General features: G+C 38.4%; 1 long non-coding RNA gene across 7 annotated transcripts in view; it reads left to right on the top strand.

Moving 5' to 3' along the window:
* LOC147049373 (uncharacterized) overlaps positions 1 to 6,781 on the top strand; it is a 62,534-nt gene that overhangs the window by 2,619 nt on the left and 53,134 nt on the right. For 5 of the 7 annotated variants that reach the window (XR_015067571.1, XR_015067574.1, XR_015067570.1 and 2 more), the window contains exons 2-3: positions 314 to 401; positions 1,560 to 1,695. This is a non-coding gene — a long non-coding RNA (uncharacterized LOC147049373). The remainder of the gene's footprint in view (positions 1 to 313; positions 402 to 1,559; positions 1,696 to 6,781) is intronic. The other 2 variants (XR_015067573.1, XR_015067572.1) reach the window with 1 other exon arrangement.

Raw genomic sequence — 6,781 nt, 5'->3', positions numbered from 1 at the left:
AACTAGCCATTGTGTAAGCATTTATCCATTCTATTATGTACAGTTGTGCCTCAATATACAACTTTAAACTTGTTTCATGACCATTTTCATAAATTAAAACACTATCAAATCATCTTTCCCCATTGAAATGAATTGAAATTCCATTAGTCTGTTCCAGCCTACCCTTAAAAACAAAAACAGAAAATCTTGAGTTTTTTTTTTTTTTTTTTTAAATAAGGAATTTATCACTCTATGTATTTCATAAAAGAAAGAAGCTCATGGACTTTAAAGAATGAAACCGTTTGTCCATATATCATGATTCCTTTATTGGCAGGGTCTTCTGGTGTGTGCAACTTGGCCATCGGGAGACAGTATAATCCAGTCCCGAAGACAGAAACGAAGATGAATTTCACTCAACTACTGTAAGCTGCATTATTAGTCATTTTTAGCAGAAATGGATTAATACATGCTTGCGAATGTTGTAATATCTGTCAAGAAAGACGTGTGAAATTGCTTGTATGTTTCGTAATTCATATCAACACACGTATCAAATTGACATTTTTTTATAATCAAGGGTTGCGCAACCCTAATCAATAAATTCATTAATATCCAATTTTCATCCATAGATGAACCCTCTAAATAAACTGTATTTGATCAACAGAAATGTTTGCGGCTGGCCAGGGTCATCGTACCTTGTCTTGCATTGTTCATTGCTCCCTATGCAAGGTCGAGTTTGTAGCTCGTCTAATTAGATGGTTCACTAATGTCACGTTGTGGTTTGACTTATTTCAAACGTCTGTAGATAACCGCGCATTGGGAGCCCAGTGAGTCTGCATGCAGTTAAAACTTTATGCTTGTTAACTGTAATTACATGGAGGGGGGGAACGCAATTCTCAGCAGGCAAACTGTTGTGGCTATAGTTAACTGAGCTGGAAATGTTGGACTTCACACACAACTTTTGAGATTACAATTTTAACTAGATTCCAGTCCTTCTTGCCCCGCCCCTGATAATGAAGATTGCCCACTGTATCACTGATTTATTATGGCACTGGAATGCAGATTTTGTAAGACAGACCAGGGCACAATGAAAGGTTCATTAGTGACTTTTTTTTCCTCTAAAGGAAAGCTTTGACACTGATTGGGACAGACAGCATCATTAAAATACAGCTTGGCATGCAACGAGCACTGACAAATGTGGTATGGAGAAATCAGTTAATAAATCACGCTTGTTAGCGTACTTGATTGTGATTAATAATTCATTATTTTCAAAATAATCTGTTCATTTGCATCTATCAAAACACATCAATTAGCAAAGGCAATTTGGGTTTCTTGTGCAATGTAAATTGACAAAAAGCCAGATTTTACTTTTCATTAATGAAACTTTGCATGTCGTGATGACATTTGCATAATTGGACCAGCTATAATCAGTCAATTTAAATATGTTCAACTACTTTGCTTTTTTTGTTTGAATAGGATTGTTGTCATTATCGTGAGAGGAGTAGTATTGCAGAGGATCGTTTATTTTTATGCATCTCACATGATCTCCTCCATCTATTATCAACCTTTTCCTATTTGTTTAGTCTTTACTCTCCTCTCCGATGTCAGAGATCACCGCACGCCTTCTTCCGAGTGAAAAAACAAATCACACACCGCAAAGCTGCACTTTAAACCATTTCCCAAAAGGCCAAACATGAGGCAAGCCACTTGCATGAAACGGTAAAGGCTTTCATTTATTTATTTCCAATCGATTTCAAACCATCTTGAAGAGTGAATACTATGTGAAAGACAAATGTGCTTGCATCTTGCCAGTTTCCACGTTGCTCTTATTTCCAAATTAAATTTCCAATTAAAGATAATGTAAAGTTAGTCAATTTAATCAGAACTAATTAAATTGACTAACTTCATAAAAGGGTTCATAAAAGCTTCCCCCCCCTCCTTCACCATACACGCAATTTAGATTTTCATACTTCACCTGCCGTACAAGTGTAAGGAGTGGAAGAAGCACATTATAATAAAATTAAATTGCCATAAAACAGCTCACCCACAATGTCACCTGATAATGAAGCAAAGAGATATTGTCCCAGAGTGATGTTTTTATTGCTGGAATATATAAATGCATGCCATTCCGAAAATATGTGAAGTGTGCCAATTGCGAGTGACTTGCTGTGGCAACCTCTGATGTGATATTTAGTATTAGCTGTTTACTTAGCTTCTGCGAGTGAAATTATGTTCTACTCATAATTGATAGGAATTCATTGGAGTCAACAGCCATAACCGTTTGTCGCCATATGTTACATATTTAGTTTTAATCACAAAAACATGATGACAATTCTGCATCTCTCCATATATACAGTGCTTGTTGCCCAAATTGGTACTCGGTAAACCTTGACTCACAAACCCATTAACAAAATCAATTGAATCGTTCATGCTCTTTTCACATTTCCATGCATGACTTAGCCGAGTGCACTTAACCTGAAACATTTGCCATTTGAAGTCACCTCAACCCTGTATGGAATTATGGAAAGCCCAACCTTGAATAAGCATCATCTATTTCTGGAACGTCGACACGAGGAGAGTGTAAAGTTCACAAAGACACTTGGTTGTAATCGGGGTCATTAGCGCTTCTCTTTCTCTTGAGCAGCAGCCTGTGGGACAAACTTTTAACTACCCTGACCTCCTTTTGAATTCCACCAAGTCTTTCTCCTTACTTTAAATGAAGCTTTGCACAAAAGGTCCTCATTCATTACATTCGTTAATTTACCCCCACAAGTCCTTATTTATTGGATAGAGTCTTTGACCAAAGCACACTATTCATGTCTCATGATTATCACCAAGGTAGCTCTACCGAAGTAACTAAACCCCAAGAGATCCCAAGACATACTGATTTTGTGCGTGTGTGTGTGTGTGTGTGTGTGCGCGTGTGAGTGTATATCTATATATCTATATATCTATATATATATTCTGTAGTGTAAGGTAAACGTATTAGATTACTGCATTGTATTTCTATCTTTGTTCTTACTGGGCCACTTCTGCAAGCTCTTTCTTGCCCTAGCCGTCAGTTTGAAACTGATCTGTTCTGACATGGACCCTGTTGCCCCGCGAGCCGCCTGTCAGCTGTCGACTGTCAGAACGCCATCCTGGGATTGTGGTCCTGGGCCAGGCCCTCTCCTGATAGAATTGCATCTCATTTTTAAAAGCGTCCCGATCGGCTTTTGTTGAATGATTCTAATGATCTTTCTTTCTTCAGTCGGTTAGTAAGTTGTTTCAAACAAAAACCTGTCGGTGAGCATTTCTGTGTCAACCTGACGTTGGACAATGTATGGTCTTGTATGGCAATATACAATTATCATTATGATCCAATTGGATTTCTTTTTTTTAGTTTTTATTTTTACAACTAATAACTCATATGAGTTGTTTGATGCTTTAGTTTATTCAAAACTAAAGAGAAAATAAAAGTTGGAAGCCAACGTTCATTTTAGCACATCACTCTGCCAACACCAAAATGTTGAATTTATGAAATGTGACCTGAAATAATTTCAGTGCATGCATGGTTGGAGGCACAGAGGCTCCTCTGGTAAATGGGTTATCTGCGGAATAGGGCAGTCCACTGCCGGCACGAGCAAAAAGCTGGATATTGCCAGTCTGATATGTGTAAAGATAGCTTGAGAGCTGCGTAACAGGTTGCAATGGCGGAACTCCAAAAAGGAAATGATAGGGGGGAAAATGGACTAAGCCACCATCATGTCACCAATGCTCGACAACTTTGAAAACTAATCTGATATCATTTTCTACCTGGTGGGAATTGAAAATAGCAAGTCACACATGTTACAGTGTGTGCACATAGTACGCTTTCAGCTCTGACACGGCCTGTCGAGGGGACATTTAATCATTTTGCTGTCTGATTTGAAATTCAAAACCTTTTCCAATATATTATAGTGGCAGATTGATCTGATGAAAAATTTCCCCTCTGATTTCCGGCTGAGGTGCTTTTGAGCAAGGCAGCACACCCCCGAGCATTTTAATTCCAGGACATCGAAGAGAACCTAGTATTACGGAAAACGGATTTATTAATTTCTGGTATACAAATAGTTTAATCTCTTGTGTGCCTGCCCACTCCATCAAGTGTGAAATTAAACAAGAGAGTAATCAGATTCAGTTCTGAACAGAATTTTGTCCTGCCAGTTCAGCTAATTGACAGGATACCGCCAAGAGAACTTTTATGTACCATTTTTTTCCTCATACACACATGATTTTTAAAGTAATTATTCATGCAACATTTGTGACTTTTTTCTTGTATATTTGATTATGATCACATTTAGATTTTATTTGACACATTTTCTACTATTCCTTTAATTTTAAAAAACGGTGTTAACGTTTGTTGATTTGTAACGTTTTCTTGTTATTGTAGGATTTTATTCTCGACATAAGGATTTTATTCCTTTACATATATCACATTTTCTCATGATGTGACTTAACAGTATAGTGTAATTCTTGCCTATTCATAACATTTATATCTTCTATGCTAATTATATAATTATATAATATTCAGCTATTTTCTATATATACATGTAGATTGTGCATACTAATGCACAAAGCTACAACTTTAATCCTGCAACACAAACTTCTTGCAAAAAGGTACACGTATTTGGTGTTACAGTGCATTTGAGGTTCCTTTAGGTCCCTTAAGGAGAATGATTTCAATAGAATTCATTTGCAGTTATTATGCATTTGAAAAAAAAAAAAATTGTTTCAGTAGCTTTTGTGTACACAGGAAAAAATGTGGCATTTATACCTTTTCTTGGCACAGCTTTTTACACCAAACATTGTGGTGGGAAAACATCTCACGCAAGCTGTGAAAGAGAGAAAATCTGCTACCTTGGACTGAAAGTGATGTAGCCCACTTTGTAATGTTTAGGTTTAAAAAAAAAAAGATCTAATCATATTCATGGTTCTCTCTCTCCCCAACTCACTCAACATGACAAGTGGCAGAAAGCACCAAAGGACTGCGTTGGCAAAGCTAATGTCAGGACCTCGTGTTTTGGTAAACAGACAGATAAATGGAGGAATTATGTATAAGTGTTTTTCCATGTTGTCATTGTTGGCAATCTCACGCTCGGGTCTTCCCGAAGAATCAAATTTATGCTCGCACGTTTAATTGTCTCTTTGTTTATTTGTCACTGGATTGTTGCTCAGGTGCGTTTCCTGGGGACTCTAATCGGCTTGCATTTGACTCAAACTCTGGCAATGCTGCAGCCACAGTATTAGGTGCATTTTCAAATTTTGATGAGATTCAAATCAAAGCCGTTTTTGTCAAGACGATACAGTTTTTACTAACAAGCTTGCTATACGTAGTTTTTGCTCAGGAAAATTAAAGGGACATTCATTTTCAATGATTCGATTTCTTTATTCGCTACACTGACCCATTTTTAACAAAATAAGCCTACTCAAATGTACAAAGGAACTAGGCAAGGCTTCTCGTTTCTTACACATTTTGAGCATTAAAGAACATTTATTGATTTGTTCCCAAGCTATTTGTGCTACTTAAAAACAAAAAACAGATGGGCACATGCACAACCATGGGGAAAAGGTTGTGCTTCAGACACCAGTCTGACCTCAAAGGTTTTTGTCCTAAATGTTACATTGATTTATTTTACGAGATATTATCGGCCAATTTAATCTGCAGGCCATTAATTTGGTCGGGTTTATTCAATAGTTCATTGCCGGTTGATACATTTTATGGTCGAAATGGCATCAAAAGTTGATCGTTTTCAAGAATAAGGATATGGGGCCGCCAGCCAACACTTTAGCGTCAACTCACTTTTGAGTGTTAACACTTACCATCTCTATGCGTTTTACATGCCGACCCAAAGTTAGCAAGTCACATGACACCGAACACAAAAGTTCATAGAGTTCATTGAACAGTATCCTGCAAATGGCGGACTGCTGTGAAAAACAATATAGCAACAGTGACCATCACACCAGGCCATGTTTGACCTGCAGTCGGAGGAGGATATGAGGAGGAAGAAGAATAGTAGCAAGAGGAGGCGCCGTTGCCCGAAGCAGTGGGTCATCCGTCAAACCAGGAAGAGAGACTGGCCTCGACAGAGAGAAGCTGCGACCGGCTTTCTCTGTAGCTGCACGACAGGACCCGAAGCGAGCCGGTCACTCCCTGCAGGGCCAGCACCGACATGTTGCACCAAGGTCCAGACTGTCCTGCTGGGCCTGCCGGGCCGGATGGGCCACAGGTCGGAGGGGGGTGAGCTGACGGCAGACAGTGATCTCCCCTAAAGGGAGTCGGGACCACAAACAATTGTCTAAAGTCATTAGGGAGAAGTTTGGACATGTGTGCTGATTCAAAAACACACTTTGTGTTATTTTCACAAAGTATCTTGTCTTATATGGAGTATTCTGCATGCTTTCTATTTGGTCGGGAGTTTGTTACTAGTATTTTCATTGTGTTTGATCTTTTGGTTTCATTCTAATCATAAACTGGGCTATTTAATGACTGATCCAACAGATGCTGAAACTTCTCCAGAGTCTCCACTTTAGTTCTGGTTTCTATGGTGTCCTCGGTCTCTCCTTGAATAGAATGGGTCTGCCTAACTTAGCTGACAGCTACATGCTGAGAAGTAAATACAGGAGAGCCTCATTAGCGCCTTTTTCTGACTGATGTGTTCAATGATGCATGGCTTTTGCACTTTCTCGCTGTATTGTTCTGATGTGAAAATACAATCATGTAGAAACAGAACAAGTAGAGCTATATTGAGCCACCGATTGACATTTTTATACTTTACTGTCATTA

This window comes from Syngnathus leptorhynchus, chromosome 11 (assembly GCF_054491065.1).
Source record: "Syngnathus leptorhynchus isolate UIUO chromosome 11, UIUO_Slep, whole genome shotgun sequence".
NCBI lineage: Eukaryota > Metazoa > Chordata > Actinopteri > Syngnathiformes > Syngnathidae > Syngnathus > Syngnathus leptorhynchus.
Note: the sequence above shows the minus strand (reverse complement) of the source record. Positions and strands in the feature narration are given on the sequence as shown.